Consider the following 13,840-nt stretch of genomic DNA (forward strand, 5'->3'; position numbering starts at 1 on the left):
TCTGAAGGGGTTGTGGCCGTGTCTGTGCCTCTGAAGGGGTTGTGGCCGTGTCTGTGCCTCTGAAGGGGTTGTGGCCGTGTCTGTGCCTCTGAAGGGGTTGTGGCCGTGTCTGTGCCTCTGAAGGGGTTGTGGCTGTGTCTGTGCCTCTGAAGGGGTTGTGGCCTGAGGAAGAGTCCACGCTGCAGCAGGTACACCTCGGAGCATCAGCAGCTGTGCACAAGGTTGTGCTGGAGCATATCAAAGTGTGTGGCCATGGACAAGTCCGTGCCGCAGCAGGTATCTCCCTGGAGAGACTGTGGCTGGGACGGCGGGCTGTGGGTGCGCCCAAGCCGGAGCAGGGCAAGGGGAGGAGTTTGCAGCAGTGTTAAACCCGAAGGTCTGGTCCAGAGAGACCAGGGCTGGAGATTATAATGGAAATACCTTTAAATGGTTGTAACCTGGGATTTGAGTTGCATGTTACAGGAATTCCTACAGCAGGAACCTCGTATGGAACCCTTGGCCAGTTTGCATGCCATCCCCGCGCAGGGGCCTTGCTAGTCTTCTCTGTATCCTTCCAATTTTAGTAGATGTGCTCGCTTCGGCAGTATATCTACTAAAATAGGAACGATACAGCGATTATGTCTTTTTTGAGAAGAGTATGTCTTTTTTGCCTATTAATTTTATAAATTATATAATCCCTTTTGGAAGGAATGGGGGGACTTGTAATGCTTTTTGTGTTACTTGCTTTGACCAAATGGTGCTGATAAAAGGTTTAAAAGAAAAATGAACATTAAATTGTATGTTCCCTCTCTATTATTTGAAGTAGCACAAAGTATGGAAGAGATCCTCTATCACGACTAGAGTGTCCCTTGGTGCTGTCTATAGACAAGACAGCTGCTACTTCAATACATATTTCAGAAAAAGCATCTTCTCTGACCTGTTCTACTTTGTTACAGACCAGACCAGGCTTCTTAAAGGTCGTTTGACCACACTGATTTCAGTGGGAGGTAATCTTTTCTAAAATCTGAGTCCTGGTCTGTGTGTAGGTCCCTTGGTTTCATTTGCATATAGCTTTATGAATTCTGCCCTTCCCGAACATGTATTTCTACTAAGCCCCACGCATCTGCCATTTTCTAAAGTGACAAGGAAGCTATTCTGACACCTTCAGTTTTAACAAAACCAATCTAACAAGTTTTGTAATGAATTAGCTTTCCATAGTTGGAGAAGACAAGTCTGTTCAAATGAAGTGCCAGGTTATTTGCAAGTTATGTGCATGATTTAATAAAAATGAAATTTAGTGCTAAAACTCCTCGTATAAAATGTAAATGTAAAAATCCGAATGCTCGGAATTCTTTATTTTGAGTAGCAGAGCGTTCTTTTTTTATTTTTTATTTAAGCAAGCAGTTAATATTAGGATGCCTGCAAGATTATATTCTTAGTCACGCTAGATATTTGACAGCTACTTTCCAACCAGAGCGACTGGTTTGACAAATGAGATTGGACCTATTTTATCACTTTAAAGATCCTTCTTTAGAGACTCTTTTAAGACGTTAAAGGTTGGAAAGTCTGATATTTTATTAAATAACAATTAGGAGGTTGGAATATTGCTAATAGTCTGCTTGATTTTGTGACTTAGTTTGTTCCATCTTGCAGATCAAAACTATATGGTGAAGTTGCGCAGCATACCAGCGGGGAGGGAGGAAGTGACTTGTGTTTCTATTCCTGGCTGACCCCAGCCTATAAACCGAGGAAGAGCTTTAAAGGAAATGCAGCATTTAGCTCTTTGAATCTTTCCAAGCATTCGTAAGTGCTACCAACGCTGCCTTCCTGTATGCAGCGTTTCAAGGCATGGATGTCTTAAACTGCCGTCCTCATTTAAAAATGAAGCAGAACACATACCTGACAAGGGACGTCCTAAAACTTCCTGGAAAGAGATGGCAAAACTGCAATTCCAGATTTTATTCAAAACATCCTATTTCAACAATCACAAAGATGTTTATTTCCTAAATTGTTACTGCTGTTGGCTTGAGGGGGATGCCTATTCTTTTGGCCCATTCTTTGTTTAAGAGCAAACTTGGGCTCCTTGTTTGGATCAGGGAGTCTCTTTCTAGGTTCTGTATGAAAAAAGGGAAATGAATGCAACAAAGCTTCTTGCTCACTCCTGTTTTTCCTACTTGAAGCTGTTTGTAATGGTTCTGCTTTTGTGCAGATGGCGTAACTCCTTGTTCGAGCATTGGAAGTTGAAATAGTATCTCTGAAAACGTGGTCTGAGCATTACGGGGTGTGTCCGTGCTCTGGTAGAAGCCACTGTCACAGGACAGCATTTCTTCTGCAGAATGGGGACAGATTTTTGGATTTGGTTGTGTATTCAAAATATCTGTATTAAAAACCCTTGAGGATGCAAAAGGTGGTTGGGTGCCACATACGACTACTTGTGACTTCGGGGTATCCTTTCTAAACACAAATAATGTGCTTACTAAATGCTGCCTGTCGGTTGGGTGCTAATTGTAAGGTAGATTTTTCTTCCAGATCGTGTGTTTAAAATCTGGTGGTTCAGCAATGATGATTCGCCATCATATTGTAAGAAACCCCATAACTAAACAGTGAACTGTGTCGGGATATTTATGGAATTGGGAGGTTAACAGCCGTCCACAGGCGCACGGGTTGCTCGGTATGTCTGGGAAGTTTCGGTCCGTACGGATACAGCCGTCTTACCCCAGTGTTACGTCACCAGCTGCATCGCTCCGTGCTGGAGGTGGCACGGCCGTGCTTGGTGCTGCTTGCTCGAGGTGTCCTGAAGGCCTGTGTGTGGTGCAGCGAGGAGAGGTGGTGCTCTCAAGTGATGCCGTGAGCTGGCTAAAGAGGGTCCTGGTGCAAGGGCTGCTTTGAGGTAGCCGTCACAAGGCTGCGGAGTTCGGCACTGCTGGTGGAGAGTGAGCCCAGTCCAGCGTGCAGACAATTGCAAAAGAGGGAACTACATGTGAATGGGGCAATTGGCTTAAACAAAGCCCCCCCGAAAAGCCAAAACCTAAAGAGGCAGCACCACCACTGAGAAACCCGTAAAGAGCTCGGAGACTGGCTAACAAAACTGAATACCAGAAACGTATCACTTTGTGGTGCACTGATAGCTCCAAGTAGCTTGATTTAATTTAAAAAAATAAAAAATAAATTTAAAATCACCATTTTAAAACGGGGAAAATCACAAACATGGTGAACAAAAATCCCATAAAAGATGTAATTTCAACTCTAAATAGCAAATTGAGAGGGATTAAAACCAGGGATTTATGAAGTGCCTTGTGAGAGGTGCTCGACGTGGCGGGGTGGGGGGCAGCGGAGGGACGTGGGGCACAGGGGGGCTCCCGGTGTCCCTCCCGTTAAAAATGTGGCTCTGTGGGACCTGGAGCGCTGTGAATGAGTCAGTCTGACTTCTGCCCTTGGCAAGGTGGTGGATTGTAAAGCCGTAAGGTCGCTGGGCCCGGGAGTCTCTTGGGAAAGAGCCGTCCTTGCTCCTGGAAGGAAAACACCGCCTCATCTGACGTCCTGGGTTTCTGTGAGGCTGTCAGTGAGCCTGTGGACAGGGGAAATCCAATTGACCTGAATATATTTGAATATTTATTTATTTCCTTTTAAGTCTTTGACATGCTTCCTTGCCAGAGGCCATTTAAAAAGAAAGAAACCAACAAAAAAGCCCAAGTTGTCATGGAACTGGAAGAGTGGCTCTTTTGTGGGCTTGAGAGCTGGTTAGAGAATAGGAAGCGAAGGGTAAGATTTAGCGGTTGCTTTTCAGGAGGAGAAGTCGACTGCCTGGTTCCCTGCGGGTCAGTGCCGAGACAGGGCCTGAAAAGGGAGCGTGTGAGGAGGTTTCTGGGTTAGCTGATACGAAGCTATTTTGGGTAGTTGAGTGCAGGGTAGAAAGCTCTCTGCAAGCGCAGCGAGCCGGCGGGGAGCCTCTGCCTAGAGAATGTGAGGTTCTGTGTCTGGGGAATACTATCTGTATGTTGCATATACAGCTCGGAGCTGGCAGCTGGGACTCGGGAAGGGGTTCACGGTTGGCACTGATGGTTTCATGAAATCCTTAGCTCAGTCTGCAACAGCAGCCCAAGAGGTAAACCAGGGGTTTTATTACCAAGAAGGATGAAGGGAATGGCCTCTGGTTGTGCTTTGGAGCCTTGGTGTGCTCGCATCCCCAGCGCTGTGCTCATCCATTCCAGGCTGCTTGTTCAGGAGGAGGGTTGGATAAGTTTTTAATTTGTAACAAGAAGATTTTTGTCGGATGTGTTTGTCTCCAGTGCTTAAGAAATCGTCCCCAAAAGTCAACAAGCTAAACAGACAAAATGAGGGGAAAAGTGTCAGCAAAGAGAATGCAGCGTATGACAGTGCTAAGAATTAGTGCAATCTGTGGTGGTTGTAGTGATGTCTTCCTGCACAGCAGGGTTTTTTTTTCCCTTGTCATTAATAATGGTATATTCACGTGTGAGTGTGTTCCCCCCACCCCATGTGTTAAATTTCATACTTCATTTTATCTTTAAAATTGCAAATAAATCTAGGTAACAGGAAGCAGGCTATTCAAACTGCTGCCTGGGGAAATTCCTGCATGCTTGAAAGCTATCCTTCACTTGTTCCACACAGTAGTCAGTTCCAAAGACATCTAAGAAATTAAAATCTTCTATTATAAAGATAGGTTACTCTGTCATATCTATTGTCAGTAGTTTTCCCAAGCTGTTCCTGTTGTGTGTCCCCACACACACACACTTCAGATTGCTGTAGTGGCGCTGCGGAACGTTGTTTTGAGTCCTGTGCCGCTGCCACAGACACGCCACCAAAAGCAGTCAGACCCCCAGCTTTGCAAAAATCAAAATTCTTTTCACTTACACCGCTGCTTTCTCTCCAACTTAACTGCAATGCTCGTATAGTATTAGAATAAATATAAATTTAATAGAATTAATACAAATTTTTACAAATCTAAATGTAAAGCTTAGAAGTATTTTCTACAAATACAGCATATGTTGTCATCCAAGAAAACTTAGAAATTGGCAATGTTTTAGCCATTCCAGTAATTTATTTATATTTATTTTCTAATACCAAAGGATAGAACTCAGTGCTCAGGCATGATTATATTTGTTCCTTTGTTAGCAATGCTTTCTGGTACTGTAAACTCCTAGTTTTGAAGATTCATTAAATCTGGGGGTTCTGCAAGGTGAGAAAATTGGCTGTTGGGAAGGAGCTCGTACTCATTGCAGTTGTACAGTTGTGTGTGGTTGGAAAAGGGCTTGGCCGGGGTCTGGAGGGGCAGTCGGTGCTGTCGGGCAGGTCGGCAGCAGCGTGTTGCCATGGGATCCTGACTCGTCCTTCCCTTCCTGGCGCTGATGGAGAGGACTGGCCAGGCCCCTCTGCCCACGGCTCCTCGTGTGCGGTCCCTTGCGTTACTTCTGTACGTTTCCCATGATGATGAATCTGTAACAGTTTTCCCAGAACTGTAATTTTGGTGAGTAAAGCCGTTCTTGATGCAGAAGCAGGGAATGGCGTTGCAAATTCTTGGTGTATTTCTTCCCTGAGGGTTTTTCCTAATTCTTTCTAAGCGGAAAGAGTCATCATGCAGGTACTGCAAAGTATTAATTGCTTGGACTTACCTTACATAACATGTGAAAAGTTAAGAATAATACAAACAAGCTGACTAGACATTGTGCTGGTAGACGTTGCTGTTAAAAGGAGAATTAGCAGCGTTTGCAGCTTGTGTTTTGAAGAACTTTTCATGCAGTAAATGAGACCAGGCTGGGGGCAGCTGATGGCAGTGCCCTCGCTGGCTGCTGCTTCACTCCCGTGAGCGCTGCTTTGCTCTCTTGCTCTTACTTCTGGAGCTCAGTCAAGTAGTAGTTTCGAATTTTTTTGTTTAAGTTAGTCTTTGAGCAGTCTTTACTGTAATATGTCACAATTTGTTCATAAAATGTAAAAACAAAGCTGTGTACCTGCACTTTGTACAGCAGTTTCTCGAGGAAGAGCTGGTTTTACCTTTCTCACTGCCCGGGACTACCCGAGATCCTTCTTTTCACAGCCCCCGGTCTGTGCATCTGAATTTCTTTTGCCTTCTCCAGCAGTAGGTGTTCATGTTCACGTGTCTCCATTATTTTCTATTTACATTGCTGAATGAGATGATTGTAAACTGGGGAACAGTATTGCTGTCCTCTTCTGCAGGTGTCTGTTGTCATCTGCTTTTATTAATACTTTTGTAGCATCACGTCCACTGAAATGTTGACATTTGGGAGGGTTCCTATAGTTATTGCCATTCTGCATCTCAAAATCTGAATCAGCTGTTTGGTTGTATTTTGTAACACTCATTAACGTTGACACATTCACCTTTTGGTTTGGATCTATGAGTTAGTCAAGTCTCTGCTTCCTTTTTGTATTATCGGCGACACAGTGAAGACAAGATCACTCTCGATGTATATGTACACTGTACCTTTTGCAGGCGGGGGGATACTTTTAGTTCAGTGCTTTTTTAATCCTTCTGGAAGCTATTGACATAAAAATAGTATGAATAAACAAAGGTGCAGAAAAATGTAAAAATATATACATATACTTGCAAAAGGATATTGCTGTTCCTTACAGATGGTGATATTTTAGACATCTTTACCATTGATGAGTTCAGCCACATTTAGAAGATGACTAAAGTTCTGTATTTTTCATCCTCGTGGTACTGCTGAGAAAGACAAATGGAAATTGAGATTAATTGTAGCTGGTTTTATGCACTCATGAAAACTAGATAAATATATTTCTAATAAATCCTTTCTTGCACTGGCCTTCAGAAGGTCTTTGAAAGTGGGTTCGGTACAGGGCATGTGTGTTTCTCAACCTGAATTTGCCTGTTGGTAGCAGCACAGATAATGGGGAGAAAAAAACGTTGTTAGGAGGTATGATCCAGGTGTGTATCGGCCAGTATTTTAAGGTCAAGACAAAAATATAATGATTTGATGGAGGAAGGGGAGAAGAAATTAAGTTGGTAACTGTGGGGAAATGGACCCAAACCACGAGTTGTACATGGTTTCTGTTCTGCCAGGCATGCAGGCAGGTGAGTCCTCGGTGGGACGCAGGGAATTCTCGTAGAAGACCAACCTTAGATTTTTAAAAATTACGGTGATCGTTAATTCAGAAAGTTAGAGCTATATTGAGCATTCAGACAACATAATTTTTGCATATTCAACTTCCTGTGTCTCTTATTTATGCATAAATGCAAATAATAAGGAACCAAGCAGCCATTCTGTGTATAAACTCTCCGCTGGGTCTCTGGACGTGCTGCTGATCAACCACCCAGCCGCTGCGGGCGACAGCCCGTCCCGGGGTCACCTCCTGGGCTTGAACCAAAACCTTTCTGCTCCCTGTACTTCTGGATTTAGTATCTGTTGTTCTGAGCTGGCGCATATTGAGGCATCCAGCTTGACCTCTTCCTCTTGTCTTGGCATCTTTTTTGTTACCTGTTGGAATTCACTTGAAGTATTTTGGCCAGTGAAAACTATTTTGTTCCTGTCCTAGTGATGCTTGTCTCCATTATATCACCAACTGGCAGTTACTGAAACTATCTGCAAGTACATTTTAAAATTTTCAGAATGAAATTGATATTGAATTAGATTAGAAGGTACATATAGAAAGGTGATATTTGATACTATTATTTAGAGAAGTAACATGCCAGTTTTGTCTCAGTGTAGACATGCAAATGTAAGACAAACATTTTGAGTCATGGGTTTGAAGTCTGTTGGTCAGTCCCAGCATGTGGGACAAGATTAGAGTGTCTTGTTATGAAAGATGGTTTAGAATAAAGTCATCTTCTGCAACAAACTGATTTTTGTAGCTGTCCATCTAAAGCAAGAGGATATCTAAGCGGATATTGCCTGTCAGCTCCTTACCACCTCTGCAGCAAGCCGTGGTCCCTGGCTGCAGCCACAGGAGTGGGATCAGGGTGTGCTGACTGACATCAAATGCAGATGTGGACTCAGCACGGCAGCACCTGCTGTTCTGTGAATGAGTAACAGAGTCAGGATCAAACCTCTACTCACTGGCTCTTGTATCTGTGATGCCTTTTAGGCTTATCAACAGAATATCCATACGTTGGTAATATATGTTTTTGAATGTGCGGTGGTTTTACACAGTAACTCTGCGTTTGCCTTGAGACCAGCGGGATGGGTCGCTGGTTTGAGCTGTCGGTCGCCGTGGGCAGAGAGTGCCCGTCCCCAGGACGCTTCCACGGCTGCTCTTCCCAAAAGAGTCCTTAGGGCACGTTGGAGCAGCAGCCACTACCCCAGTGCCTACAGGGTCAGTGCATGGCTCAGACCTCAAAGCTTTGTCCGCTTTATGCTAGAAGAAGGGAGGAGGAGCTGCGTGGACAGCCCTTGGGCTGCTGCTCGCTGGTTGGGAGGGAGCGCGGCGCGGGACGGCACGTGCAGGCCCTGGGCGACGCCGCGACGCCAGGACTTCGTGTTCAGTAAAACAGCCATGAAGGCATTGCGTGTATGGTCAGTTCTACTTGCCTTTCGGCATTTGGAATATTTACGAACACCCGTCAGCAGTTTTTTTCTCTTTAATCACAAGGTTAAACTTAAATAACTGAGAGCTCTTAGAAAGAATTAACTGTCTGTGACGTGCACATCTTCTCCAGTTTTGCACACGCTTTGTACTTTACTTGCTCAAGGAGCACAGAGCCCTGAAAGCTAGAGTTTTAAATGGGGAACACGTGCATGGCATCATTGTTTCTCTTTAATAATACAGTTCCTGCTTATGTCTAAATGTTTTTGCCTCATTTGATACATAAGGGTTTTAATTCTACATTAAATTTTTTTAATCATATTTAAAAAAAAAAAAAAGCTGTACTGATTCAGAAGGGACTGTAATAGCCATCGGTGGTGAATATTTTTATCGTTGTTTGCTTTGTTCTTCCTTCCTTTCTGCACAGAAAAGTTCTTTTTTGGATTCGTGGATCCACTCTCCATAGTTATCAGCGGTTAGACAACAAGTAAACAACTTACTGTAAATGGGCCGCGCGCCAGCTGGCCTCCAGCTATCCTGCAACTTGTGACTTGCATTCAGGCTCAGAAGAATGCCTTTTTACTTGGTCATTTCCTTTCCTTTCAAATAGAAAAAATAAAACTTTTTTTTCTTCCCAATTAAATAGCTTTCCTGGCCTAAATATTAAAATCAGGGGAAGATAGCAGAGCTGCTCGGATACTGGCTCGTATGCATTTTGGAAGGGAGCTTTTGACCTTTGCTTAGAAGCCTTCAAGAAACAATCTTGCAAATGCTGGGTGGGGAAGTGGCTGGTCTTGAAATTCATCTCTTTTTTTTTTTTAAACTGTGGAGCGGTGTTACACTAATTTTCTTTCCCTAGTTGAGACATTCGTTGTTTGTGGCAGCTGTGCCTGCCGCAGAGGGAGGTGCTCGGGCACACGCAGCCTCTTGGCCGGTCGCAGTGTAGAAGGTGCCGGGGGAGCACAGCTCCTCGGGGCCAGTGCCTTACTGCTTGCCTTCCGTGTACCTGAAACCGAGAGCTTGCTCTACTTGGAAAATCACCTTTCACAATAGTATTTTCTGCATATTTTGAACTACAAGTCAGGGGAAGGTGACTCAGAACGTTAAATGAAGCACTCCAGGTACCAGGACACATCTGGCCAGGATAACCCAGCGTTTCGCACTTGCGTGGCTAGATTTCTTCCGATATTTGAGCGATCTAATTTGTGTAATGTTAAGTTAAATATGTCTATGCTGTAAGTTGGAGAATAATTAGTCTGAATGAATGCCTGTAATTGATCTTTTTGCTGGTGTAATTATGCTAAAGATCTGCCAGGAAACTTGCCTCCTTTCCCGTGTCTCTTTCCTTCCCCCCTCAAAATATGCTCACATCTTCCAAAAGAAAATACTTATGCTAGGAAGGCTTCAGCACATGGTTTGAGGCTCATGGTTGTGGCTCTCTTTGAACTGCAAAGGATTTTTTCAAAGGCACCAACACAATGTATATATTATTCATTCCAGTGCATTCATTCTTCAGTCTGGGATAAATATATGGGCAGGTTATTTCAATGGCATCCTTTCACCTGATGTTATATATACCAAGGAATTATGACTGTTGGGATGTTAAAGCAAATCTGCTTTTACAGGGAACTTTACAGTAATTGTTTATTAAACAGCAGTCTGAGATGTAATCTCTCTTCTTGGCCTTTAGTTTGAGGTCAAAAAGAAATCAGAGGATGCCTTGGCAATACAGCTGAAACAGCAACACACGTATTCCTGTGGTTAATTTACTTATCCTATAGAACCCTGCTTCCAACTTCATTTTATCTCTTTCTATGATCTGCATAGGTGTATATCCATTTTAAAACAGACTATCTCCATTGCAGTAATGCTGGATTGTAACAGCAGTTGCACTTCTGGCAACTACTGGGCAGGTTTGGCCTTCTTGGGGGTGGCGGAGCTGACTACGAAGGCGGGCGGTCGCGCTGGCAGGCGGCGAGGATGGTGAGGGAGCGAGCGGCTGGGTAGTGACAAACGGGCACGCTTTCTGACTTTCTGGCAAGGCTTTAGAAATCTAAGGAAGAGACCCAGCATTCTGTATCTTGGAAAATCAAAATAGTGGACATTTTTAGAACAGTGAAGATTGATTATAGGAGCTGCCTTCTCTTCCAGTTACCTCAAACAAATGTGAGGTAAAATGCTGATTTTACTGAGAAGGGTGTGAGGAGCTCTCCTGTAAACTTGTGTGTGAAAACTTTCTTTTCACATTGTAATTGAGGACTGAATTTAAAGGCTGCTTTTGAAAACAATAATACTTGGTAGAAACTGGTTTTGAGTATTTTGAATGGTTTTCCTCGTTACTAATTTTCCATTTTAACACTTCAACACTTCAAAGCATATCCAGTCTGTTTCCAGTCTCCACGATCAAGTTAAGATTACTTAGTGGTTTTGCTGGCCTTTTCAAGGCCTTGGTTTGTGTAAATGACAGTCCCTGTAATATTTATAAAACTATGGTTTTTGCTTGGTGGCTTTATTAAAAAATGTTGAACAGGAAAAGTCAGTCTGAAAGGAATTAATTCCATTATTTCTGACTTTACAGTGCTCTCAAGTGACTCCCAGCTAGGGTAAGGAAGCTACTGGTACTGCAGTAGGAGAGAAGTGAAGATTGGTTTATTCTGTGCCTTTAGAGGTTTCAGGGGAAGAAAGCTGAAGATGAGCACACACGTTACTGGATGCAGTTAAGGCTGTAATTAGGCCTCTGCCAGGCTCTGCAATATGTAATCTCCGTAGGGCTTCAGGCATCTGAATGCGTTCTATTCCCATAACACACAGTTTGGAAAATACCTGCACGTATATCTAGGGTGTGTGCACGTGTACACGGCCACATGTACATGCCCTCAAGTCTGGTCATTAACCACTTGCGGTCCGTTAACAACGGGCTCTGTCGTGAGGAGCTGGAATTTCTCACACCCTGTTAGCAGGGACCCGTGGAATTTGTTTCCTCCTTCATCAAAGTCCTTGAAATATTTCAAGTTTTTCTTTTAAAGCTTAAAACCACTACCAGCGCCATGGTTTGAGGCTCAACTTTGTCATGAGATGCTGGAAAATACTCAAGTGGACTGCTGCCTTGCTTTTTTAACCCTTCGGTGCATACGTTTTTCAGCTCAGTACAGATTTTCCGAGGAAAAAGATTCTCACAATTGTAAGCCCTTAAGCGGGGCTAAAGGAAAAGTGCCAGATGCTGCAAGACTTGTGATTAAAATTGCAAGAATAAGCAATACAGGGAAACACTTATCATTCTCTCCTTGAAAAGGCTGGCCTGCTTATCTCCAGTTCTTGGCCTCGCTCAAGCCATCTACAACTAAGATGAAAAAACTACAGACCTTTGGCTCTATTTGTTATTTCTTTATGGATTGTCACAGTGGAAAAATGGTTTAAGTTGTGACTGTTCCAAGCATTTTGAAACACCACAGCTTCCAAAATACAGAGAAGTAGCATAAATAATGGAAGTTGGTGGTTTTGTTATTTTAGTGTTAGCAGTTAGAGACAATTGGTATATTTCTCTCAGAGTGTTTGCTTTGTTTTTCTTCTGGAACTGGGGAAACCTCAGCGTCTGTAGCTTTAGAAGCCACTGGGAAGTGACAGTAGGTCAACACCTTGGAGAATCAATTCTTATGTCTTGAATAACAGAATAGGGGTTAACAGGAAAATCTATACTGTGGGTAGGAAAAGCTGTATCTATAATGATTATGCATTCAGCATCAGAAACAAGAAAATATGAAACTTAAGAAAATAATTCCTTCATATCAATTTGAGTATAACTTATATTCAGGCCTTGGTTAATCTCATCCATATTTAGGTGTGCTGAGGTCTCAAATTGAAGAGCGTAATTACCTAAAGTTCAGTTTTGTGCATTGGGCAGTGGAAGAGAGAAACAGGCTTGAATTACTCTTTGCTGTTAAGTGTCCCTCTGTATTGACTGGGTGAGTGTTCATTGTAGTGATGCTTCTAAAATTAGTACCTCCTTTGGTTCCTGAAGTTAGGTGAAATTAATTCAGACCCTAAATTTTATTTTTTAAAAATTTTATTCTTAGGATGTGTTAGTTCTTGGTTATTTTTATTTTTCATTTTCTGTGGTGGTGGTTTATTTGATGATACCATCTCAGTTATATTTTAAAAATCAGTCATTTGAGACACTGAAACATGAAGACTGTATCCATCTTGCACGATTCAGGTATTACTTTGACCTTTAAAATCTGGTTTGCCTCTCTCGACTAGATCCCATTATTACATTGTCACAAGTACATTAGATTGAGGCAGCTTCCCTAGGCAGGGCGAAAACTAAAAATGCCATGTGTGCCGTGGGATGGCTCCATAAAAACGAGAGGCTCCTTTTCTCCCGGGAAGGGCCAGCGCAGCGCAGATTCACAACTGACACCTCGTTGTGGAACGGCAGTGGCACTGCGTGTACAGTCATATAAACTTGTGCAAAGTGAATCCCTTTTTAAACATGGGCTTAACCACAGGCTGTAAGAGCTTACTGAAACAAAGAGTTAAGTGTGCAATCAATGTTCAGTTTGTTCCTATTAGCAAACTTTCTTGTTTGTCAATTTGACCTTTGTTTAATGTTTCTCAGATGGAACATGTAAGTGACATAACAGAAATGCTGGGCTTGGTCCTTACTTCAAAGACTATATAGCCTAACATATTTTAGTGCAAACTGGAAATAACGCGAGTCTTTGATCATGCAGTTATTTATTTCACCCTAAAAACAGTCCTGTGGTAATTACCTGTAATCAGGGGCTACTGAGAGTCTGGCCTGAGCACGAGCAGCGCTGGAAGAACCAGGCTGATCCCAGCTGCTCTCAGGTTTTGTTGACATGTCTGGAAGCTGCTGTGCTGCTTCGGTCTCAGCCTCCGTTAAAAATAAGCAAAGATTAACCACTTTCCTGGTTCATAAAGAAGTTTTGTTATTGAATTAATTTCTCCGAAGCTCCATGAATCTGAGAAGAGCTTTACAAGGGTAAAATAAGCTTTTGTGTGAGAGAGGATCTCATACAGTGTTGAAGTTTGCAGAACCATTTGATCAATGTCTCTTGAAGATGCATTAACGGTGCAAGTTATTGTTACTGCAATAGGAGAAACACTTATTTAAAACCAGAATGTTGCGGTTTAGATAAAAGAAAAGCACCATAATGTGCTTTTTATTTGAAAAATTAAGACTTTCTGAATGTCAGCATCTCTTCTCTATTAAACTCTGTCAGTATGTTTAAGTATCAGTTATGGACTTTACTTACAAACCCAAGCCAGACTTGGACAACTGGTGCTGAGGGCAGCAAGAGGTTCAGGTGCTCTCTTGGCCATGGCC

The 13,840-nt window shown here is 42.9% G+C and overlaps 1 protein-coding gene and 1 non-coding gene across 5 annotated transcripts in view; one reads left to right on the forward strand and one right to left on the reverse strand.

Moving 5' to 3' along the window:
* Positions 1-13,840, forward strand: part of NR3C1 (nuclear receptor subfamily 3 group C member 1) — a 74,066-nt gene that overhangs the window by 16,541 nt on the left and 43,685 nt on the right. The gene's annotated exons all lie outside the window — the stretch shown is intronic.
* LOC141929541 (U6 spliceosomal RNA) lies at positions 481-587 on the reverse strand. The gene has a single exon (XR_012625055.1). It is a non-coding gene; the product is annotated as a U6 spliceosomal RNA (small nuclear RNA).

The sequence above is a fragment of the Strix aluco genome, chromosome 13, assembly GCF_031877795.1.
Source record: "Strix aluco isolate bStrAlu1 chromosome 13, bStrAlu1.hap1, whole genome shotgun sequence".
Classification (NCBI taxonomy): Eukaryota; Metazoa; Chordata; class Aves; order Strigiformes; family Strigidae; genus Strix; species Strix aluco.